Source organism: Coenobita brevimanus, chromosome 112, assembly GCF_032717465.1.
Source record: "Coenobita brevimanus isolate Jiangsu-jjx chromosome 112, ASM3271746v2, whole genome shotgun sequence".
NCBI lineage: Eukaryota > Metazoa > Arthropoda > Malacostraca > Decapoda > Coenobitidae > Coenobita > Coenobita brevimanus.
Genome location: NC_137065.1, coordinates 23,210,842 through 23,237,609, shown reverse-complemented (window position 1 = coordinate 23,237,609; position 26,768 = coordinate 23,210,842).

Sequence of the window (26,768 nt, the reverse complement as noted above, 5' to 3'; positions counted from 1 at the left end):
ATAATACTTCCAAGACACTTGTAAACACAGATGCACTATTTGCGCAAGGAATAATCTCTCTAATTCACTCAAATCGTGTAAAAACTGGTGAGTGAGAGCGTATACGTCCTTCCGCAGCGGGGACAACGGAAAGGATGGATGGGCCATGGGCCAAGGAAGAAATGGTTTAATTTTGGGGCGGATGCTGACCGGGATTTGGAGTATCCTGCACAGTATCTCCAAAAGTTCTCAGTGAATTTCAATGAAATTTTGTGGAAAAGTGGGACATGCACTAAGAGAGAGCTGATTGAATTTGGGAGGAGAACCTGGTCCGGATCCAGATCCTACATCCACGGATCCCGATCCGGATCCTTTTTAATGGCAATGGCATTAGCGGAGGAATGCGCTCTTTGAGCGTTTTCTAGTCTTATATTTATTTTTTTTTGCTGCTTGTTTGGTAAATCGCCGAGAGTGTGAGAGCAGCATTAGCTTATTATGTTTACACATCACTTTCCCATCTTTTTCTTCGTTTTCCTCTTCCTCCTCTTCTTTCTGCTCTTTTTCCTCATTCTCATTGTCTTCTTTCCATTCCTCCTTATTATTTTCATCCTCTTCCTTTTCCTCTTCCCTTTTCTCCTCGTCGTCATCATCATCATCATCATCATTAAAAACTACTGTCCCTTTCCTCCTCCTGTGGTGAAAGTTAGGTGACCAGCGCGGATGACAGATAGTTTACTGGAATGGAATGTAGGTTGCTAGGAGGGATGGTATGTGGCTAGGATGGAAGGTAGATGGCTACGATGGAAAGTAGGTGCCTATGATGGAAGGCAGGAGGCTACGATGAAAGACAGGTACCAAGGATGGGAGGTAGATGGCTAGGATGGATGATACTTTATTAGAAGGGAATGCTGGGTAAAAGGTAGGTTGCTTGGGTGGAAGGCAGAACTAAAGATGGTGACTAGGAAGAAAGAAAGAATTCGAGATAGGTAGGTAGGATGGAAGGTATGTGAGCTGAAAGGAAAGTAGGTGGCTTAAGTGGACAGAAGATTATTTGGAAGGAAGACTAGTAGGTTGTTAGGTGGAAGGTAGCTGGCACTAGTAACTGTAGGGAACAAAGGTAAATAAATTGTTGGTAGGTAGGTAGGTGTGGAACCAGGGAGGAACATAGAGAAATAAACAGGAGTTCAGGAAGGTAGGTGCAGAGATAGGTACAATACTGGGTAGATTTTCTGATAGCCAGAGAGGGTGAAATGAAGGTAAGTAAGGAAGTAGGTAGTTAGTCAGATAATACTTCAACAGTCAGGCAATAAGTTATTAAGGTAGGTAGGTAGACAGACAGACAGGTAGGCTGGTAGGCAGGTAGATAGGTTGGTAAGTAGACAGGCAGCTAGAGTTTTAGCTGGGAAGGCAAGTAAGTAGGTAAGTACATAAGTTGACAGGCAGGCAGAACATAGACAGGAAAGTAGGAAAATGAATATGTAGTTAGGAGAGAAGGTAGGCAGGAAGGAAGAAGATAGAACACTAATTAGAAGGAAGTTGGGTAGGCACACAGTCAGATAGGAAGGCAGAGAGGTAGGCAGAAGGGTATGAAGATAGGTAGATAAAAGGGTATGGACGGAGGTGAATAGGTATGTACAAAGGTTTGAAGGTAGATAAGGAGGTTGGTAGGTAAAAAGGTATGAAGGTCAATATATGATGTAGGTAGGTAGAAAAGTATGAAGGTAGGTATGTATGCAGGTAGATAGGTATAAAGGTAGATATAAAGAATACAATAGATAGGTAGAAAGGCATAAAGGTAGACAGGTAAAAGGAAGGTGGACAAACAAGTAAGCGAGCTTATGAGGGGCAGCATTAAACAAGACTTGGTAAGGCTTATCCTCTGACACAGCTTGTTACGCATTCCCACATTCTCTCTCTCTCTCTCTCTCTCTCTCTCTCTCTCTCTCTCTCTCCCATTCCCACTCCACTGCCCATTTCTATTCCCTCCTCCCTACTTCCTGCCCCTCTCAGATCCTTCCCCTTTCCCTATTACTCCTCCTCCCTACTCCCTCTCCCTCTAAATTTCCTCCTTTTCCCCACTCCCTCCCACTCCCTCTTCCTCCCCATCCCCAGTCGCTCTCTTCACCCTCCCCACTGCCTTTCCCTTCCCCCCCTCTGCTGCCTACTCCCTCCCTTTCTCAGCTTCCTACCCTTTCCCCCTCCCCCCCTCTCACCCTCCCCCCCTCTCACCCTCCCCCCCTCTCACCCTCCCTCCCCATTCGCAGTCCATCTCCTCACCCTTCCCATTCGCAGTCCCTCTCCACACTCTCCTCACTCCCTCTTCCTCCCCATTCCCTCCCATTCTCAACTTCCTCCCCTTCCCCACTCTCTCCCCTTCCCCACCCACCCCTACCCTCCACATGACCAGTCCCTCTCCTCATCTTTCCCACTCCCTCTCCCCCAGCATTCCCTTAATACTCTTCATTCCCTTCCCCCACCCATTCACTTCCCATTCTCACCCATTTCTACACCTTAATCTGAATTCTCCCCTCTCCTTGGCCTTCACCACTCCCTCGCCCTCCCCATTTCCTCGCCATCCCCACTCCATCACTCTCCAAATTCCTTCACCCTCTCCACACCCTCACTCTCCCCTCTCCTTCATCATAATCCCCTACTCCTTTATGGTTCCTCGTGAAGGGAAGCTGGTGATGCAGTGGTAACTCATCTTGTCCACAACTGGAAAAACCCGAGTTCAGTTTCTGGGCTGATCAGTCTCTTGGGCAAATTCTGAGTATTAAAAACAAGGATGTTCATTAGATTATTGTGTGTCTTATTGTCTTAAAGGTTTCCTCTATGATTTACCCTTCGTCTTTTAATACTGACACCTTGGACTGTAGTTTGGTGGCCTAAAAAGTTTTGCAGCAAGTATTCCTTACCAATTTATTTTGCCTGTTAAACATTACCATTCTTTCTGTATGCGATTCATATCGCTTAACTAGCAATGTTCCCGGTCTTGCCTGGGCTAAAAACTATGACCATGCATACCAGCAATGCATGGAACCCTGGGGACCACCCCTTGTGGGAGACGACCTCTGGGGTTCCATTTTACGCAGGCTCAAATATACAGAAATACCGATGCATCTCTGAGTGCAAGGCCTGGGGGGTCTAGGTTTACGATGAAAGAGTTGAGTGGTAGGATGGGACTGGCGTGTGTTGGTCTTGTGATGAGGAGAGGTAGACTGAGGTGGTTTGGGCATGTGGAAAGGATGAGGGATGATAACTGGGTGCAAAAAGTGAGAAGTGTTAACCTTAGGGGTAGGGTTGCGAGAGGTAGACCGAAAAGACCTGGGACGAGGTCTTTGAGTGTGACCGCAGGGATTTGGGACTGAATAGGGAATCTGACAGAGATCGAGCAGCTTGGAGAGACGCCATTATGTGACCAAGGCCTACGCATGCAAGCACGTTGGAGCCTTCAAAAACGAAGAGAAGCGACCAATGTTCCCCCTTCGACCCATATCCCCAGGGTTTATTCCCCATTAACCTATTCCAGCCATGGACTGTTTCACACCATGGACTCAATCTCCATGGACCTATTTTCACACATCCCACCCACCCTGCCCACCCACTCACCCACACTCACCTAACCACCCACACACCCAAATTGTCCCATCCTGCCCCACCATACTCACCCACAGATGCTGCCCTACCATGCCTCACCACACTCACCCACCCACTCTCCCAGCTCAACAGATCCATGTGCCCACCACCCTACTCATCTGGTCACCAAGCTCCACCATGTTGACGATATAATGATTTTTAAATGTTATTACTGATAGAGGTAATATGAGGAAGTTAAAAACAATCTACGGTGATTGGCCACCAAGATCCATCATGCTGGCCACATTAGTTCTGCTTTTGGTCATTAGAGGCACAAGGTTAGCAGCAATAAACGACACCATTAATTTCCTCTTACAAATTTACCCATGATATACCCCTTTGGAGCGAGCTAGATTGTTCCAAATAAAGTTCTATAGCAGACAGACAGACGCACTTATAAAATTTTATATTGGAAATATACATACAGATTTACATAATTTATACGTAAGTAGCAGAAGAAATATCAATATGAAACTGTTGAGGTGAAATTCGCAAAACATCTGGGAAAATGTGTCTCATAGTTCAGCATTATGGACAGTCTTTAGTCGAGTTTCAGTTACATTAACACACTTGAGACCTAACATCAACGGTGTATAAAAATATCAATGCAGCAAAATTTGTTCCTAATCATGGCCCCATACGCATCGTGGCGTGGGATCGCATTTTCGCATGTTGTCGATCAGCTTGAAAAATTTTTACACCTTGTGCATGAATCGAGCTGTTGAATAAATCAGTTATCGGCAACGTCGCAATATATTTGGCATCATGAACATGTGACTGTCTACTTTATGCCCGGTGGACAGCCAGTCTCTTTCCCATCTCTAAGCTAGACGTTTGGACCTTTATTTAACTCGTTATGTCATGTGTCCCTAGTTACATTATTTCTTCTAACTGTGTACAAGGAATTTGTTGTTGATTTACTTGCGCCCTTGGCCACTGGCAGTATAATGTTATGTGGAGGCGAGTGTATTTTAGTGTACACAGAATTGCTTAGCGACCGTTACTTCATCAAACGAAAGTTAGCTAATGGCTAGAGGGGTCCCTCCTGTTGTCCTCAAGAACTGTGCTTCTGTGCTTACACCCTGCCTAGGTAAACTCTTTCGCCTTTGTCCATCAACTTGTACCATTCCTTCTTGCTGGAAGTTTGCTTTCATTCAGCCAGTCCCAAAGAAGGGTGACCATTCCCAACCCTCTAACTATCACCCAGTTGCTTTAACATCCTGTGTCTCAAGTTTTCGAAACTATTCTAAAGAGAAAAATTTTAACACATCTTTCCTATCATAACCCTCTTTCTGATCGTCAGTATGGGTTCCGTCAGGGACGCTCCACTGGGGATCTTCTCACCTACCTTTCAGACTCCCGGTCATCCTCCTTTCGAGACTTTGGCGAAAGCTTTGTCATTGCCCTTGACATCTCAAAGGCTTTCGATCGAGTCTGGCACAAACCTATAATTTCCAGACTGCCCCCATATGTTTTCTATCCTTCTATCTGTGCCCTCATCTATAGCTTCCTTTCTGGTCGTTCTAGAGCTGCTGTTGCAGACGGCCATCGTTCTTCTCATAGATCCATCAACGGTGATGTTCATCAGGGCTCTGTCCTATCACCAACTCTCTTTCTTTTATTAATCAAAGACCTTCTAAGCTGTACATCTAATCCTATCCACTCATAAGTTGATGATTCCACCCTTCACCTTTCTATTCGGTTCTTGCAACGTCCATCTCAGCAGTTACTTCAACAAACAAGGGATGAGGCTATGGCATACCTAATGTCTGACTTGGCTTGTATCTCTGACTGGGGTAAAAATAGTCTTGCTGTTTTTAATGTATCAAAGACTCAGTTCTTACACCTATCATCCCAACAAAATCTTCCACAGGAGTACCCACTAATGTTTAATAATATCCAGCTAAATCCTGCATCATCCTTAAACATACTTGGAGTTTCATTCTCTCGGGACTTACCTTTGCAAGATCATAGCCGCGTTTTTGTCGTCCAAGCTGAGGGATCGGATTCGAAGCCATCTTCGGTGAAACCAAGCTGCCCCGTTTTTGTCGGCCAAAGTGATACAAAGCCGGCCCAAGCTTCTGTCATCGAAACCAAGACCGTCTTCGTATCTCACCCAAGCGTGGGGAGAGTAAGCTTGGCCAGCAAGGACACATAAATGATAAATATAATGAAATTAGCATTATGTACATAAAACTAGGGTGCAGGTGGCTAATATTAACGACATATAGAGCCAGTTCAGCACAAATAACGGCCACATGTAAGTTGCATATTCGTCAAAAGATCTTCGGCGAACCACTCTGTTAACTTGGCGATTGGCACGTAATTTTTCGGTTTTACGTATCCCGGACTGTTTTTGCAGACAGAAATCAAGCGCCCCAAGACGCGCTTCAAATCCCAAGCTTCAGCTTGGACGACAAAAACACGCCTCATATTACATCTCTTGTAAAATCTGCTTCCAAGAGATGAGGTGTGCTAAGCTGACTCCGTACCTTCTTTACCCCTGCACAGTTGTTGACTTTATACACGGGTTTTGTTCGTCCCTGTGTAGAATACAACTCTCATGTGTGGGGAGGCTCCCCACATACAGCTCGTCTTAACAGGGTGGAGTCAACGGCTGTTTGTCTCATTACCTCTCCTCCTCTTACTGGCTCCCTTCAACCTCTGTCTCTTCGTCGCACTGTTGCATCTTTATCTCTTTTCTATCTCTACTCCACTGGTCACTGATCCTCTGAACTGTCTGCTTCCATCTCTCCACCTCTACGACGGGTGCATAGCACCCGTCTACCAACAAACTCTCATTCCTTTTCTGTCCAACTCTCTAAAACGAGAGTTACCCGTTATTCCCAGTCCTTCATTTATGCAACAGATCAACTCTGGAATTCTCTCCCACTGTTTTTATTTCCTGCTTCCTATGATCTCCAGTCTTTCAAACGCAGTGTGTCCAGGCATCTCGAAATGAACGGATCTAGAATTTGACTCTCCTTTTTATTGTTTTTGTTTTTTTTCTTGGAAGGAACGGTTTGCTGGCTCCTGGCCTTTGGTTCTTTCGTCCTTGCATTAAAAAAAAAAAAAAAAACTTCAAATTCTAGATGAAGGGGAACTTCTGGTGTAATGATTAAATCTTGAAGTCTACAGTTGGTAAACCCAATATTGATTCTTGGGCTTATCAGTTTGTTGTACAAAGTTGTACTTTAAGATCTTGGATGTACAGGAAATTACTGCGAATCATATTCTCTTAAAGATTTCCTCTGTGTGTCGGCCCTTTCACTTATTCCAACACTGCCATAACTCGGGAGTCGCATAATCTAGGAAGCTTTGTAAGAAGTACTCTTATCTGGCGATTTATTTTGACTGTTACACTCTACGACTCTTTTCAATTTTATTTACATAACTGTTACACAGACATAGACTTACATCAGTAACTGATAAGTAAGATGCAGAATCAGTTGCTGACAAGGTCTTACGAAATCTCCAAAGCCATTTAGAGTACGATCAGCATATGTATTATTAAGCATTAAAATCGCCTTAATTCGAGCTTCGGTTACATTGAGTTATATTGTTATCCTCTGGCAGTTAAAGTGGCAGATCTATTAACAACTGCCCTATAATTTTCCAACAAATAACCGTGCCACTTATCCTTTATATCAACTGTCATTAAAAGCTACTGTTAATTATAGACCAACTATATCCTTGATGAAATTGAAGGTAATGACTCACAGGTTTCTAATGAGAGTTTAGTTGACTCTGTGTGTGTGTGTGTGTGTGTGTGTGTGTGTGTGTGTGTGTGTGTGTGTGTGTGTGTGTGTGTGTGTGTGTGTGTGTGTGTGTGTGTATGAGTAATTCACCGGGTCGGTCAGGATCACTTGATGGTCGTGATCGTCAGCATTTTACCCTCCCGGAAGGGAGCTGAGAGCTCATATAGTCCAATCTAAGGGCAAGGCTGTGACCTTCACACACCCACACACCCGTCCCCTTGCTAAAGGGGGACAGTAACCACCCACTTCTTCAGTGAAACCTTTCGCAACCTGAGCGAGGCGCGAACTCCCGTCTACCAGATGGTAAGCGAGAACGTTACCACTGCGCCAGCGAGCGGTGTTGTGTGTGTGTGTGTGTGTGTGTGTGTGTGTGTGTGTGTGTGTGTGTGTGTGTGTGTGTGTGTGTGTAATGTAGAATCCAGAGTGTCCATCATCTCTGTGCGACCGAATAGTTTCTTATTTTTTTTTTAAATAACATAACAGAGGAAGGAAAAAAACGATGAATAAACATAAAAATCCATACACCAGATTACTGGTGTCCTCTGTTCATAAAATATCTGTAACAGTTGGACTTGAACAGTTGTGGGTTGAAGTTTGGAGGGAAACAACTCTGGGGAAGTGAGTCCCAAAGAGATGCAGTACGGGGAATGAAAGAATTCTGATAGGCAGAATTTCTGCAATATGACTGAGTGACATTCCAGTCATGTGCGCTACCAGATGCCGAGTAGCACGAGGCTAGGCGTGAAGGGGTGGCATCGTGGAAGCAACTTCGTCTGAGCATTGGCCATAAAAATATATGTAAAATAATGCAAGGGAGGCAACATTCCTTCTTACCTGTAGGGAAGGTAGTTTATTTGTAATGGCAGGGTTGTTAATAATTCTAACAGCTTTGTTCTGAATTTTGTCTAGTTGCTTTAATGCAACCTCTCCACATCCATTCCACGGGTGAGCAATGTTCAAGCTGAGAGTGCACATGACTTATAACTAACTGCTCATCATCGTAGAAGTTACAGACTCTGTACATTAATCCAAGTTTCTTTGAGGCGGTTTTAGCAAGTGATCTAACATGAGAGGTCCAGCTGAGTGCATTGTTCACTGAGACGCCGAGAATTTCAATATTTTTGGAGATGGGAATATTAGTATAATAGTACTGAAAGTAATATAAGCATATGGCAATATCTGTCTATTAGTAAACTGTATATATTTAGTTTTACTAGCATTAAATGAGAGACGGTCGTTTTGTCCCCATTCACTGATCGTAGATAGGTCTTGATTTATGGAGATGGTTATACTGAGTTGAGATGTAGAGATATTAGACTTTGTAAATGGGTTTCTGAGTGTGAATGAACTATGCAGTGTTGAGTCATTTGTATATGTGTGGATGGGATTGTGGGTGACAGATGAGAGATCATTAAAAATGAACAAGGAACAGGGTTGGGGCCAGAACTGATCCTTGCGGCATGCCGGCGTTAACTGAGTGGAAATTGGAATATACATCATCTACTTTTACTCTTATTTTCCTGTCACTGAGATACAAAGAAATCAAAGGAACAAAAGACGTTAGTCCATAGCAAGGGAGTTTGGACAGCACGGATCGGTGCCATAGTGAATCGAAATCTTTGGAAATATCAAGGGCTACTACATGAGTTTCTCCATGTAGGTCCATTGATTGATGGATGGTATGAGTTAGGAGATTGAGTATGTCAATGGTGGATCTTTCGTGGGGAAAACCATATTATCTATCACTAATTAAGTTGTTGGATTCAAGATTTTAACAATGTGCTTATTAATTAAAGTTTCAAATACCTTACCAAAAGAAGATGTGACTGCTATTGGTCTGCAATTAGAGGGGTCAGAGGAACTTTCTTTCTTCGGAACTGGGTGGATATTGGCTTCCTTCCATGAATTTGGGAATGAAAAAGTACATATGCATAGTCTGAATAATTTAGCTAGAACAGAAGCAAGTTCAGGGGAACACTTCAAAACAATTGGCGGAATTCCAGCTGGGCCTGGAGCTTTGTTGGTAGGTAAATTGTCTAGGATGGATTTTACATATCTTGTCTGTATTTTAAGTGGAACAGTTTCGGGAAAGTCAAGCTCTAGTACTGGGACGTTCTGGCTGGCATCGTCTATGGTAGAGTTTCTGTCAAATGTACTGGCAAAAATATCTGCTTTCGCACGTGGGTCATTTGCAATGTTGTTATCTGAAGATTTTAGTAGGGGAATGGATAATGATATGTTAAAGTTATTATTGACAGAATTACTTGTTGACCAGAATATTCTATTCTCATTAGGGTTGTTAAGTAGTTTTGATGCTTGCTGAAAGTTTTATTTAGCTCTATTTATTACAGCTTTTGCATGATTTCTAGCAATTTTAAATTGAGAGAGTGATTCAGATGTTTTTTTATTTTAAATAAGAGTTATATATTAATGAGCTTTGGGTTATTGCTCTGGCACTGTTGCCATCAAACCATTTTGGAGAGTTCGGTCTTTTAGTGAACTGTTGACTTGGTATGAATAAATCCATACCAGCTAGAGAAGAAAGACTGCCATGGAATGTCAGCAAGATAATTTCTAAATCCATTCCAGTTTGCCCTATCAAAGTGCCATTGGGTCACCCTGACAGGTTCAGAACGGGGAGGTGTGGGGGGGTCAACGAATGAGGCTTTGATGAGATTGTGGTCAGAGGATCCAAGTGGTGACAGTACCTCTATCCTGTATTGATCAGGATTACTTGTGAAGAATAATTCCAAGTCTTTGGCACCTTCTCTGAATGGAACACACACATACACACACACACACACACACACACACACACACCGCTCGCTGGTGCAGTGGTAACGTTCTCGCTTGCCATCTAGTAGACGGGAGTTCGCGCCTCGCTCAGGTTGCGAAAAGTTTCACTGGCGAAGTGGGTAGTTACTGTCCCCCTTGAGCAAGGGGACGGGTGTGTGCGTGTGTGAAGGTCACAGCCTTGCCCTTAGATCGGACTATATGAGCTCTCAGCTCGCTGCCGGGAGGGTAAAAGCTGACGATCACGACCATCAAGTGATACTGACCGACCCAGTGCATTACACACACATACACTCTCTCTCTCTCTCTGCATATATATATATATATATATATATATATATATATATTGTTACGGAACAGAGAAAACTATCACGCAAAATTCTAGGTTCAAAACAAAAGAGTTAGGTAAAATTACAACTTAAAGTTTAATGCTCAAACTAACAACTAAACATTCAGGACTCATAAGGATAATGTAATGGCAAAAAACAGGTTAAATATATGGTTAACTGCAATAGCCGCTATTAACAGGAAATTAGCAAGAGAAAATTTATTTAAGTCAGCCCTGATAAAATGAGAAAACCGGATAATGCTCAGTTAATGCAAGATATATTATTACAGATACAAAATATTATTACTACTGGCTGACAGCAAAAACTTTACATTAATCACAAAAACCTCACCAGGCCTACGAATTAACACCTTATGCTATACAGTACAAGAAAAAATGTAATAACACTTATACTCAAATTACACAACAGCTAGATGGTTGGAGACTTCCTGAGCACTCACAAATATAATAACAACTGTAGTGGAGGACAGAGATGTGAACAAAATGAGGAGTAGATCTAAGTGGCAATTAATGCAGAGAGTGAGCTCATTATATAGGGGCCGGAAGAGCTTGATACAACTTGTAAGAAGGACGCGCAAATGAAGCCATAGGGGACAAAGAGTTGACACTCCTGCTCTGAACAACAGAAAGAACGACTTACTCTGCTATAAGGGAGGAGGGGGGGAGTGAGGTAGAACACGCACTATGGAAGCCACGAGGCGAATCGTGATCAAACATGCAGCATACTGTACGTTAGAATTATACAAAGGATGATGAAATCATACGCTATGTAACACCTCCCCACAAAGAAAAAGAAATTTACAAAGGAAATTTCGTATTACTCTAAAACAATCTGTTTAAAGTCTAGATAAGCAATCTGCAATAACATTTTCTTTCCTCTTGATATGTTGTATGTCTAATGAATACTCCTGAAGAAGAAGACTCAATCTTGTCAATCTCTGATTTTTATCTTTAAACTTACTAAGGAATTTCAGTTGGTTATGATAGGTATAAATGACTATGGGGTCAAAACCAGAACACAAATAAAATGAAAAATGCTGTAAACCCAAAATCAAGACCAAAAGCTCTTTCTCAATCGCTGACTGGTTCTTTTGAGGTGGAGTGAACTTCTTACTGTAATAAGATACAGGGTGTTCAATACCTTGATCATCCTATTGCAGCACAACAGCCCCAGCTCCTGTATCACTTGCGTCAACAGCCAACTTAAAAGGCTTAGCAAAATTTGGAGCAGCGAGCACTGGCTGACTTAATAGGATAGCTTTAAGTTTGCTAAAAGAGGATTCACAGTTATCGGTCCAGACAAATTTAACTCCCTTTTTCAGTTGGTCTGTAAGTGGTAATACAAGAATTGAAAAGTTAAGAACAAATCTCCTATAATAACCTACCATTCCCAAAAATCTTTGTAGCTCTTTCCTACTTTTAGGTCTGGGAAGATCACTTATAACCTGAACCTTAGCTGCTGGCGGTGCAACATGTCCATAACCAATTACGTACACAAAGTACTGAACTTTAGCTTGACCAAACTCACACTTTGATAAATTAGCTACAAGATTAGCCTGAACCAAACGCTCAAGAAATTTACTGACATGGCATAGGTTATCTTTCCAGTTGTCACTGAAGATTAATACATCATCAATATAAACAACACACCCTGCCAAACCCTCTGTTACAACATTCATGAGCTTCTGAAATGTGGCTGGTGCATTCTTCATATCATATGGCATTACAGAAAATGAAAAAGTCTTTCCTAGTGTTACAAAACATGAGATCTCCCTAGCACGTTCAGTCATAGGTACTTGCCAGTATCCCTTTAAAAAATCAAACTTACTTATGTACCTAGCCTCTCCGATCTTGTCTATGCAATCTTCCACGCGAGGGAGAGGGTAAGTGTCTGTTTTGGTTATCTGATTAACACGTCTGTAGTTGATGCAAAGCCGCTGTGACCCACCTGGCTTAGGGACTAGAGTGACAGGAGAACTCCACTCGCTCTGACAGGGCTCAATCATCTTGTGGTCCAACAGGTAGCCAAGCTCCTTCTGGATGAGAGGAACTTTCACTGGGTTCACACGGTAAGGAGGCAGTTTAACTGGCTTTGCGTCTCCAACATCGACATCATTCATCAACACAGTGGTTTTTCCTGGAGTAGCACGGAACACTTGCGGGTACTCCTTCAGTAATGCCGAAAACTCCTGCCTTTCCTCGGGAGGTAGATGAGAAAGCTTAGTCTGGAGATCATTCATGATATCAGGATTCTTCCCCAAACTATCACTCAGGCTCATGCCGCATGGGAGAACTTCACTTGCAGACTCGGGTGGAACAGCTACAGTGCAGACTGGGTTATCTTCGTCCCGCCTGTGATATAACTTTAGCATGTTGATGTGACAAAGTTGCTTGTTCTTTCTATGATCTGGTGTGGCGATGACATAGTTGACATCACTGAGTTTCTTCTCCACGAAATAAGGACCACTAAACTTGGCTTGAAGAGGTTGCCCATGCACCGGTAGCAGAATCAAAACCTGACCTCCTGGCTGAAAGTGGCGTAACCTGGACTTCTTATCATACCAAGTCTTCATCTTCTGAGCAGCTCCTAAATTCTCTCTCGCCAGCTGTAAAGCAGTGGACAACCGTTCTTTGAACTTCATCACATACTCCAGGAGGTTGACGTCATCTTCCTCCGACAGCCAGCATTCCTTGAGTAGCTTAAGAGGTCCTCTTACCTCATGGCCAAACAGTAGTTCAAAGGGTGAGAAGCCCAGTGATTCATTTGGAGATTCTCTTGCGGCAAATGAATAGAAGACCTTTATCCCAGTCTTTCTGATGTTCCAAACAGTATTTCTTGAGCATCGATTTGAGTGTTTGATGATATCTCTCCAATGCTCCTTGGGTCTGGGGATGGTAAGCTGAAGACGTGATCTGGGTGATGCCCAACTCTTTCAGAGACTGCTTGAAAACATTTGACATGAAATTACTTCCCTGGTCTGTCTGTACATCCTTGGGCAGACCAAACTTTGTGAAGAACCCTAGCATTTCCTTAACCACGTTCTTTGCTGAGATATTTCTAAGTGGAATGGCTTCAGGATAACGAGTAGCCATATCAATCAGGGTCAACACATAAGAAAATCCTGAAGAAGTCTTAGGAAGAGAGCCCACAATATCCACCAACACACGGGTGAATGTCGCCTCAAAAGGAGGAATGGGAACTAGAGGTGCAACCTTTTCGGTCTGATTACACTTCCCCACAACTTGACAGGTGTGACAAGACTTAAAATACCAGGAAACATCTCTGAAGATACCTGGCCAGTAGAAGTGTTTCAAAATGCGTGCCACAGTCTTCCTCACTCCAAGATGTCCTGCCAAACTGGAATCATGAGCCACTCAAATGATATCCTGCCTACAAACACGAGGGATGACAACTTGCTGTACAACCTCCCATTCACAGTTGGCTGATGCTGTTGGGGGTCTCCACTTCCTTATAAGTACAGCTGACTTTATATAATAACAAGCAGAAGCACCAGCTGACTCTTCCTCACTGCAAGCAGAGTTAGCTAGACCTTTCAACTCAGGGTCAGCAACCTGCAACTCAACCAACTCTTGACGAGACAAATTATCAACACTACGGGGTACTGCCTCATCTGGTGAGTGGTCCAAATTAGCGAGAAAAGTGTCACCTAGGATAACATCATCATCATCATTATCCTCTAAGTCATCACGAACTTTAAACTTAGCCTTAGTGATAGCACATGCAGAGAACACATCAGGGACATCACAATCCTGGGTTGCAGACACTGGCTCACTAGACAACTGAGGAGCTGGACACACTTGACTTCCACCAATATCATTTCCAAGTAAGAAAGTTACACCTGACATTGGGAGTGTCTCAACCAACCCAACCATAACGGAACCATTAACAAAACCAGACTCTATATTCACTCTGCACAGAGGGACAGAGAAGTAATTATTCCCTACACTTTGTAAGATTACAGTTTCATCAGAGGAATTAACATTAGAGCCTAGAACACTGGTCAGCATAAGGGATTGGCAAGCACCTGTATCACGATATATTTTAACTGATTTCCTGTCATTACTGTCCAGAGGACTGACAAAACCATCAGACAGGAAATTAGCACATGAACTCTTCAGAGTGTCACCCACGTTACTGCTCAAAAGAGGAGCTTCATCATGAGAATTTAATTTACCCCTCAAAGCAGGTTCAGTTAACTCAGTTAAAGAATTCTGGGAACTCTCAAGGGTGGGCACTAGACCAATTGACTGAATATTTAAAGACTCCTTTTTGTTCACATCACGCTGTCTCCTGAAACATTTCTCCGTAGTATGACCAAGCTTACTACAATAAGTACATTTACTTTTCTGAAATCTAGAGGTGAAGCTGGTATTTACTTCCTGAGAAACATCATCTTTATTCTCTTTCCTGTTACCTGTACTCTGAGTAGAGGCAACGTACTTACTCTCAGTTTTCCTTTTTTCTTTAGAATATCTCTTGTGAGTGAGAACATGTTAATCAGCTAAAACTGCAGCATCAGACAAATTATCTATTCTTTTCTCATCAAGATATAGGCTTACATCTTTATTAATACAACTTTTGAAGTCCTCCAGCAAAATCATCTGCTTAAATTTATCAAAATCAGAATCCACATTCTTAGAATTTAACCACTGCTCTAACAGATCTTCTTTGATTTTTGCATACTCAACATGTGATTGCTTATCTTGCTTAAGTTGTCCTAAATTTTACTCTATAGGCTTCAGGAACAAGCTCATAGGCCTTAAGAATCAAGCTCTTATCTACATCATAATTATCAGATTGATCCTGAGGCAAAGATGTTTAAGTTACTTGAGCTTTACCGGTGAGAACAGTTTGAAGGAGTACTGGCCAATACTTTTTGGGCCAATTAAAACCAGCAGCTACCCTCTCAAACAACTGAAAATACTTTGTTAAATCAGATTCATTAAAAGGAGGGACAAATTTAACATTTTTAGTCACATCAAAATCACAAGAGCTAGATGATCCAGTTCCACACTGTTTCATGCGATACTCATGGTCTGCCTGAATGCTAACAAGTTCAACTTCTGCGTGAAACTCAGCCTCCTTAGCACGAGCCTCCTGCAGGGCTAGCTGTAACTTAGCTAATTCAATCTGCGTTTGCTCATCTGGAGGAGTTACATTAAACAAGCTTTTATTAATTACGTCAACAATTTGATCTTTAGAATGATGAGAGCGAACAGCAATTCCCAATTGTTGAGCAACAAGCTTAAGTTCATTCTTTGTTCTGTTTTCTACATCACACAGTGTTTGCACATTTGACAAAAAATCTTTGGCTTCATCAAGAGTAGTAATAGTAGACATCATGAATAAATCACAGTCACAAAATATCAAGCAATATCCTTATAATAATAGCCTGAATATCCTGGCGAGGTCGCCAAATTTATGTTACGGAACAGAGAAATCTGTCCCGCAAAGTTCCAGGTTCAAAACAAAAGAGTTGCTCAATCTAACAACTAAACATTCAGGACTCATAAGGATAATGTAATGGCAAAAAACAGGTTAAATATATGGTTAACTGCAATAGCTGCTATTAACACGAAATTAGCAAGAGTAAATTTATCTAAGTCAGCCCTGATAAAATGAGAAAACCGGATAATGCTCAGTTAATGCAAGATATATTATTACAGATACAAAATATTATTACTACTGGCTGACAGCAAAAACTATACATTAATTACAAAAACCTCACCAGGCCTACGAATTAACACATTATGCTATACAGTACAAGAAAAAATGTAATAACACATACTCAAATTACAGAGCAGCTAGATGGTTGGAGACTTCCTGAGCACTCACAAAAATAATAACAACTCTACAGGGGAGGACAGAGATGTGAACAAAATGAGGAGTTGATCTAAGTGGCAATTAATGCAGAGACTGAGCTCATTATATAGGGGCCGGCAGAGCTTGATACAACTTGTAAGAAGGACGCCCAAATGAAGCCATAGGGGACAAAGAGTTGACACTCCTGCTCTGAACAACAGAAAGAACGACTTACTCTGCTATAAGGGAGGAGGGGGGGAGTGAGGTAGAACACGCACTATGGAAGCCACGAGGCGAATCGTGATCAAACATGCAGCATACTGTATGTTAGAATTATACAAAGGATGATGAAAGCATAGGCTATGTAACAATATATATATATATATATATATATATATATATATATATATATAGTCGTGGCTCAGTGGGTAAGAGTGCTCCGATTTGACCGAAGGGTTGAAGGATCGAATCCACCCAAGGGTCATTGGTAGACATCAGGAAGGGCATCCGGTCATAAAATGCTACACGCTCCAATCCAAAGTCCTCTACCCAGGGGCAAAGCCTTAGCCCTTCGGGGATACCAAGCGTAATATATATATATATATATATATATATATATATATATATATATATATATATATATATATATATATAGATAGATAGATAGATAGCATTAATCAATAATCATTTATTCATCAATCATTCATCATTCTTTATTTATCCATCAACCAAGGATCATCAGTTAATCATCAATCATCCAGATATATCTTCCATTCTAAAGATGGAGTGAAGTTGGGTCCAGAGAGAGAGAGAGAGAGAGAGAGAGAGATGATAGAAACCAACCAATACTCTTCTCAGCTGAATGAGTCACTTTCATTCATTCACCATTTATACCCAGAGAATCCTTACTCCACCTGATAGATATCAATATACCACGTAACACATCGAGGCGTTCCGTCAACTATCATTTTACCGGGAAAAGGCAGGTGTGCCGCACCTTGGCCATACACTCCAAACAAAATTTGTCCAGCCTGCTCAACCCACTGCCAATTCCCTAACTTCACCATTCTCCATACCTTACTTTTTCACACACTCCTTTGCCATATCAACTCACCTTTTTGACTTATCATATTTCCCCACACCTTCATTCACTCAGATACACCTATTTCGCAGGACACAAATATCCTTATACTAATTCTCTTCCCATGGCCATGATCATACCTTCCAAGCACACTCTCTTCGAATCTAGTACTCACAGACTTCATTACTCTACATATTTCACGAATCACTTATACTTTGTTCTGCCCAATAGACGTACACAGTCCTCAACAACCCGATTTTAAATGCTTCTATCCTAGATTTTTTATTTCCCTGTCACCTCATAGCCTCTCGCCCGTTTGTTAATGTATGCCCTTAAAGAAAGTCTTTCATGCAAGAGTCTCACAACAGTGACCCTCAGATTTCTTATTTCTTATTAAGGTCTTCTTTACGAGCGAGGGCGAAGCCCTCGCAAGTCTCTCGTCAAATAGTGGCATTTTCTCACATATGAGCGAACCCGGCCCAACCGTAACGCTTTTGAGAAGTCTATACGTCATCAGTCAGAGCCGATTATCGTGTGGTTTGCACCATATGATAGCCCAATTCTTTAAGATTTTTTTTTGACAGGTTTCATCACACTCAGGCGGTGCACATGGTGGGTGACACGCGCCAAGTGCAGCATGTCGAAAATCGTCAAAAGAGGGACACAAGCCAGACAGATTGTCGTAAAGGCATGAAACTTGGTACGTAGATAGCCATCAATATTCTTTAGGCATCCTCGGGGTGTAAGGCGACATTTCAATGCTGGTAGCACCAGCCACTGTCCGTCCTTGAATCACAGTACTTTCCATTTCCTCTGCACATCTATCTCTCTTCTTCCATCACTACACTCAGGTACATAAACTCTCATATCAGTTCTCTCTCCATTTATCATAGCATCACCTTTGTAGCCACCTTCACTCTGAACACCAGTCACTTTACTTCCAAGGCAGAAGACTCACAGAAATTCACAAAATTCTGCATCACTCTAACAAGCTCATGTCCACTGTTTGCGGTTAGCACTGCATCATCTGCATTCACCAGGTTTGGGATACACCACCCTTCACCATTCAGTAAGACATCATACAACCCTCTCTAACTCCAACACTGACGTTAAACCATCTACCCCACACAGATGCTTCACTACCGTCATAAGTAGCTTACTCTTGACGGCACTCATCGGCTTACCACCCACACCATACATTTCCAAAGCCATCTTTCACCCCTCTTCTTTTAACTTGTAGTGTATTCTCGGTCCGTAAATGCCATAGAGTCTTTACACTCCATCTCACAGGCCTTCTCCACTATACAGACATTCTGCCTCATTGTAAATATTTTATTCACATATCCTATCCTCCACCACTCTTATAGTCGTCCTGTTCATCACTCAGCAAGCCTTCTAATATATCCCTTAATCTTTTTGTGACAAGACTTCCATTTACCTTCCTTACAACATTCAACTGCTCAACTGAGTTGTGCCTCGATGGCTTTAGCATTCTGTCGGCCTTATTCTAATACAGGGGCACAATCACATCTTTTTTTCATTCTACTAGCACACCTCCACTGATTGAAGCATTATTTTATTTATTAACAAACGCTTCATTCCATCCTCTCCACAGCACTTATTCATCTCAGCAAACATCTCATCAACACCTGCTGCTTTCTCATTCTGCAGTCGCATCATAGCATTCGTTCAATTCTGATAAAGTTACGTTCCTGGCACCACACTTCTTTTCTGCACACTGCCAAAACCAATCATATTAACAACCTCTTTGGTGTTTTCAGTCCCATTCATCAGCCTTTCAGAATGGTCCATCTGTTAGTTTAATTTCTTAGTATTCTTCCATTTAATTTCCTCATATTCACAGTTCCCTGCATCTTCATTTCTACATTTTCATACCTCTTTCTACATTAGCTTTTAATTTTTTAATAATGTACATTTATTTTTCTAACGAGATAATCGTTTGTCTACTTCATCTTTTTCTACTCATATCTTCTCTTGCTTTTCACCCACACAGAATTATTTCTGTCTCCATTTGATCCCTATCTTTGCATCCACTTCTGCCATTTCTTGCTCTTTTCCTATGGGACTCCTTCAACTTCTTCATTCCACCTAGCTGTACTATTCTTATTAGTTCCTAGCCTCTCAAAACAACACACTGCTCTGACATTTATAATTAAATAAACGCTATGTGCATTCCATATGATGTTGAAATCCATTTGCTCCCAATTCACGGATTCTAACTTCTCCACTGGCCGCACCTGGTAATCATCTGCCATTTCGTTGTTTCTCAGCTTCACCTTCACTCTTTCGCTTTGACCGCACTTCTTTATATTCATCCAAATGGCTGTTCTCAGCTGGAACTTGTAGACCACAATAATACAACAAGTGGTGCCAGGCACAACAAACCTCGCCAAACGAGTTACTTTATAGCTATTAAATACTGCATCGTTTCTGCCATTTACCGTCAGTGCACGATAAAAGTCTAAGGTAATGGTGGCGCAAATGTTTTCAAGTTATGCTCTCTGAAAATCCGTGATCTTGCATTTGACCTTGCAAGGTCACTTAAGGTCAAAGGTCATGCTGCCAAATGAAAGCCCATATGTAACCTCCTATATCGGTAATAGTAAATGTCTCTATCTTCAACAAGTTTCGAGTTATTGCCCCTTGAATATGCATGACCCTGAGTTTGACCTTTCAAGGTCACGTACGGTCATAGGTCAAGGTACCAAGTAAAAACCCATATAGGATTTCCTATATGTTGAAAACAGTAAATATCTCTATCTTCAGCCAGTTTCGAGTTACAGCCCCCTGAATATCCGTGACCTTGAGTTTGACCTTTCATGGTCAAAGGTCTTGGTGCCAAATGAAAGCCCATATTTACGAGTTTCTGTATGTTCCTAAAAGCAAATATTTCTATCTTCAACCGTTTCCAAGTCATAGCCTACTGAAAATCCGTGACCTTGATTCTGACCTTTCAAGTTCACTTGGTAACCTCGAAAAGTTAGTCACTTTCTTTTGGGACCAGTGCCCACATATCCTGAAAGTTTCATGTAATTTCATCCAGCCGTTTTTCCGTAATGTTGCAAAACAAAAAACAAACTCGACAAAAAACAATACCTGGCAGACTCCGTCCGGGCTAGGTAATTTGGTAAACCTCCGCAATGTCCTGTCATTGCCCTTCTGTCAATAACACTCCCATGCATTTTTGTCTGCGGCAAAGCCGACAGGTCTTTAAGTAATATGCCTGAGGACCTTTTTTCTCTCTCTCTCTCTCTCTCTCTCTCTCTCTCTCTCTCTCGAGGAAAGTCCGAATATCTTCTTTAGGAGGGCTCTGAGCGATTTTCTTGAGAAATACAAAGTTTCTTACCTTGAAATTTTGAGTTATAATGTCAGTTTTTGCTCAGCTGATGCATCATCTAATAGGTGAGTTTCAATTTCGGCTATAAGGAGGAGCTTGAATTTGGCTCTTTCTTGCATTTTGTTTTTCTCTTGGAAGGATCAGTTATTGCGGGCTCGTGGCCTTTGGTTCCTTCTTCCTAGCATAAAAAAAAAAAAAAGATTTTCTTATGAAATATAAAGTTGGTCAGCTTGAAATTTTGAACTGATGTAACATATCAGCTGCTGTATTAGCTGATTATTTAGCAGTTTTCAATTTTGGTCATAAGTAGGCATTTCAATAAAACATTTTCACATATATGAGTTTCAAGAGAAAAACTTAAAATTGAACGCAATAGTTTCGCCTCATATCAATGAAGATACTCATTTCTTCTTATTCTCCCCACACACATAACACTGTGTAACAAACTTAAAACAATATTTTGTTTATGTTGATTTTTATGCTATTTGTGATCAGTGTCAATGCATAGATTCCAAATATGCTATTTGTTTTTGTGTAAATCTAGAGTTACAGGATTTATGCAACAACATATGTATCGTACAAGGACAGTAGCTGCAACTTGTTACCACTTCAAGAATGTTGAGAATGTCAAAGAAAAATTTATGGGTGTATATTATGAATACAACTATAAAATGAGCAAACAGTAACATCACAAGGAATGCAGGGCACACAGTGTCTAGAAATGCATTTTTGATCTTGACTTTCTTCTGTAGCTGTGATGACAATCACGCAACAATCCCCAAACGTAAATGTCCATTATCACTTCATTCCACCTGCCCTGATATCTGGTTTCCATCAGCACAATGTTCTGGTGGAACCATTCACCGTGCTCCTAGCTGGCTGCACCCAGGTTGATTTTGAAGAAATTAAGGTGGGAATGGAGATTGTGCAAATCCGATTGACATTCTGCATCCAAGCCAGTGGAATGCGCTGATCAGGTCATCGACCAGGTGTGTGGAATATGGTCTCCTGTGGTTGCCAAGTATACCTTCCACAACCCCTCTGAAAGCACTCCAATCGCGCTCTTCATCATCAGTCATTTTACCCTGGGGTTACAACTTGCAAGCATTCTTCGAACTTGCTGCCCGGTGAATATGCTAGCCTTCACCTTTGCCACGCTCAGCTTGGGAGACATTGATCAGATATACAGAAATGCATCTCCATCCTTGTCGATGGCTTTCACGAATTGTTTCAGAGGACCAAGTTTTATGTGTAGCAGCAGTAGCAATACCTTCTCTCTGGAGATCAGTGGCGCTCTCAGAACGTTGCATGAGCCTGGTGTAAGGCCCTCTCTGAGAGGTCAGTATTTCCTCACGAAATGTTCTTCATCGTTCCAGCTGTCCCACAGGCATAAAAAACATGAGTATATACTTCGTATAACCACTTGCATTCCAAGTAGGAACGAAATCATTTTGAAATCCCCACAAACATCCCAGTTGTGATCTGAGTACTTGATCTTTGTCAGACAAATCTTCACATTCTCATAGTCTTCTTTCTTCTCCTTGCTGCTATGCAAAAGTGCAGTTTCTAGGCTCTTCATGGAACTGTCTATGAAGAGTCGCCATTCTGAGGCCTTCTAATCCACCCCCATGTCATGGAACAAACCCTTAAAATCAAAACAATAACACAATGGGGCTCCTTCACAAAATTTGAAGAAGGATGCAAACTTGCTGTGGCAATTCCTATAACTCAACTTGCAACTTGGATCCAACAAGTTCCATTCACTTAGATGTGACGCCAGCAGCTCAGCATTGGACTTGGTGAGTCCTAAATCCTGGACCAAGTCATCCAGCTCTTGCTGATTGAGAAAGTGTGGAGTGTCTCCGGATTATTCCCCAACATACGATTCAGCATCACTTTTTCCTCCATCATGTACAATGTCCTCATGGTCAGAGACAACTTCCGTGTCTGTAGCAGGGACAGGAATCGCCAGCTCATCATTGTGAGACGCCGGAGAGACCGAAGAAGGCAAATTTGGATATACAATATTCTTTCTGCCCTTAATGCTCTTTGGACCACTTATATCAACCATGCAAAAATAACAATCGTCTTGGTTATTCAAAGGCTCTCGCCACACTCTCAGAATTGTGAAAGGCATCTTCTTCTCAGTTCTCATAGTCATGCTTCATATGCAGAGCGACAGCTATCTCAGGTGTAGTGATGAGCCCAATCCTTATCTTGATCGCCCATTACAACGCCAAAATATGCTCTGTATGCAATGGCGGTTTTAGGGGGGGGGCATTGGGGCCATGGCCCCCCCAGGAGGTATGTTGGCACCCTTCTGTAGCTCCTTCCAGTTGTTTGCTGCATCTCTTGTTCCTTTCAACTCCTAGGGCTATAGGCAAGAAGAAGCGTCGGGCACCTCACCCTTACCCAGACATTTAGATGCCGCACACAAAAAGTATCTTTTAGTACATGTGTCTGTGTGTGTGTGGAAATGAGGACGTTAGTGAACGTTTTCCTATAGAAATCGTTCGCTGTATGTCTACAGTAGCCTAACCTTCCAAAAATTACTCATAAAAATTAGATATATACATAATAAGTGAAAATTTAAATAAGCTGGCTACTAGGGGGTGCTCCTTTCTTGCTAGCCCCCCCCCCCTTCAACCCCCAGAATAGCCGTCTATGCCGCCCCTTTCTTGCTTGGCCTCACCAGAATACTATCTATGGCGCCTCTTCCTTGCTTGCCCCCCAAAAAAAAAATAACCATCTAGATCCGCCTATGTTTGTATGCACAAGCAAATTTGGTATCAAGGTGGACTTTGTTTGATCATCTTCGGTCCAATATATTCTCCACATACATAACAAAATGTATCGGCTGACAGCTTGCAATAACGTCTACTGGTCATTCTCATCATTAGAAACACCTTTAGGAACAGCTCAAAAACACGTCGACCAGCCAAACTAGCAATGTCAGACTAGCTCATCGAATGAGCTGACTCGATCCGCGTTGCATGATGCAATAGTGGTCATATCAGAGACATCTGCATAGACTTAGATGGTGTATGTGTGTGTGTGTGTGTGTGTGTGTGTGTGTGTGACGTGGTAAGCCATACATCAGCCATTACACTGGTGTGCGGTAACAAGACAGGAAATAAATAATTGCCCATTGTTGACAAAAACCTAGTGGTAGACAAACGAAACATACACCATTGGAATCAGCGTGGAAAACTGAATCTAACAAGACCAAAAGAAAAATTAATAAAAAAAATTCTTCGTTACACAGTGTAATCAGTCAGGCTCCTATTAACACTTTTTCCATTACCTCTGTGTTCCATTCTCTGTGTGATCAGAATATGAATTACAAAGACATAAACTCCTTTCTGGACCTATCTTTCAATCACCTTCCGTTATCCTTCCTCCCTGGTGTTCCATGACAAACTAGAAAGCACTCAAGAGTGCATACCTCCGCCAGTGCCGTTGCCAGAAAAAGGATCCGGATCCAGACCTGGATCCGGATCCGACCCAAAATCTAATCAATTCTTTCTTGGTCCATGGCCCACCTTTCCAAAAAATTCCACTGAAATTCACCCGAAACTTCTGGAGATATTGTGCGGGATACTCTGGATCCGGATCCGAATCCGCCCCGAAATTTAATCATTTCGTCCTTGGCCCATGGCCCACCTTTTCACGAAATTTCATGAAAATTCGTTCATAACTTTTTGGGTAATCCTGCTGACAGACAGACAGACAAACAAACAAACCAACGCGGGGTAAAACATAACCTCCTTGGCGGAGGTAATTATTATATCATTCACAGGACCAGTGTTCGTTCTCCCGTTCATTTCTGCAGTCACGAACGCTCAGTAACTCCCGAGCATCTGCAATCATATCACCCAACTGGCTCAAAACTCATTCTTTTCTGCCTCAGTTCTGTCATCACAGGGCTCTTACACAACGATCACCATCTCTTTCACCTTTTCAAACATTTAAGATGGAAAAATAAAAGCACGAATATAGGAAGAAAGAAGACTAAAAAAAAAAAATAATCATTATCATAATTAATCTACCACACCATGGGGTGTCAGAGAACCAGAACATGTATCAGAGAAATACAATAGATAGAAATTGTGGAGAGAGAGAGAGAGAGAGAGAGAGAGAGAGAGAGAGTAGCTTCCGGCTGGGGCGTGGGGGACGTACTCCTCCCCCCCCACACACACACACAAATCGCTGACGCCCCCCTAAGACCTTTCCCATTCAACCCAGGACTTAGTGATATCGGTGTACTGGGAGCTGAGTAACCAGGAACCGATAACAGCATAATGGGTGAGTCTGTAAATAAGAAGAATTAAGCCATTCTAAAACAAATGCATGAAAAGGATGAATAAAAATATTTTCTGTACAATATAGACTGATTTATTATAACATTTCAATTTTATTTTGAAGCATTCTTAGTTCTAAGCAAGGTATGTTGAATCTGTGCAATATAATAGTCTTTATGAGATTGGAAACTTGTACATTTAATAACTTACACAATGATCATTTTCAGTGATGAACGTACAGTGCGTGATATATTTACCTTAATAAAGCATGCCTTGGAATACATCTGTATTTAATCCTATATCAGAATACAGTACTTGCAAATTTTGTAAATTTCAAATTATTTCGGACTTGGATTTTACTGTAACTGTCAGTTGTGAAAACTAACGGCCTTTATTGTCTGGAGTAGTAACAATTTTGAAAAGTTACGTGTGATATTTTAGTGACTAGTGGTAGTAGTAGGGTAATAGTGGCTGTAATATATATATATATATATATATATATATATATATATATATATATATATATATATATATATATATATATATATATATATATATATATGTGTGTGTGTGTGTGTGTCTGTGTGAGTGTGTGTGTGTGTGTGTGTGTGTGTGTGTGTGTATGGATGGGACAGAGATATTCACGCACCGCACTCCCTCACAAATCGACCTCACCCTTTCCACATGCCCTCCCATGGCCAGGTAGTTGCCACACACACACACACACACACACACACACACACACAGGGAGGGATACAAAGATCTCAACCTATGGTAATAGGTGGAGATTAATAAAAATAATGGCAGATAGAAAGATCTCCCCAGTGTCTGCCACGCAGCAGCTGGATGCGGGTGTGCGTGCTGAAATACCCTCACTCAGCCATCGCCATAAACGCCTAGAGCCTCACCCCTCTGATCACATCTACAGCCTCATGGTATTGACTGGTGTCTGTGATAGTATCTCGACCTTGGAGAGTGACGGAGAAGGGCAGGAACAAATTTAATGGCATCATTTGGATGGGAGAGATAGTAGTAGAATGGATGTGGAAGATGTGCAGATTGGTCTGGGAGGAAGGTAGAGTCCCGGAGGATTGGAAGTAATGTATAAATATTCCCTTGTACAAAGGAAAAGGGGAAAAAGAAGTGTGTGATAATCATAGGGGCATTTGTCTTCTTAGTATAATAGGAAAAGTGTATGGTAGGATACTTATTGACAGAGTTAGAGAAAGAACAGAGAAATGAGTTGGAGAAGAACAGGGAGGCTTTAGGAAGGGAAGAGGTTGTGTAGATCAGATATTCATTCTTAGATCTTTAGTGGAAAAGTTTCTGGAGAAGGGAAAGAAGTTGTATGCGGCTTTCATGGATTTGGAGAAAGCACATGACAGGGTGGATAGACAAGGATTGTGGAAAGTATTAAGAATATATGGAGTAGATGGGAAGTTGTTGAATGCTGTGAAGAGTATGTACGATGGTGCGAAGGCTGCAGTGCGTGTGGATGGTGAACTAAGTGAATTTTTCTCTTTGAAAGTTGGTTTGAAACAGGGATGTGTCATGTCTCCATGGTTGTTCAATCTGTACATAGATGGGGTAATAAAAGAGGTACAAGGTAGGGTAGTGGATGTTGGAGTGGTCCTGGTGAGAGAGGATAGTGTTTGGAAACTCCCTGTACTGTTGTTTGCAGATGATACT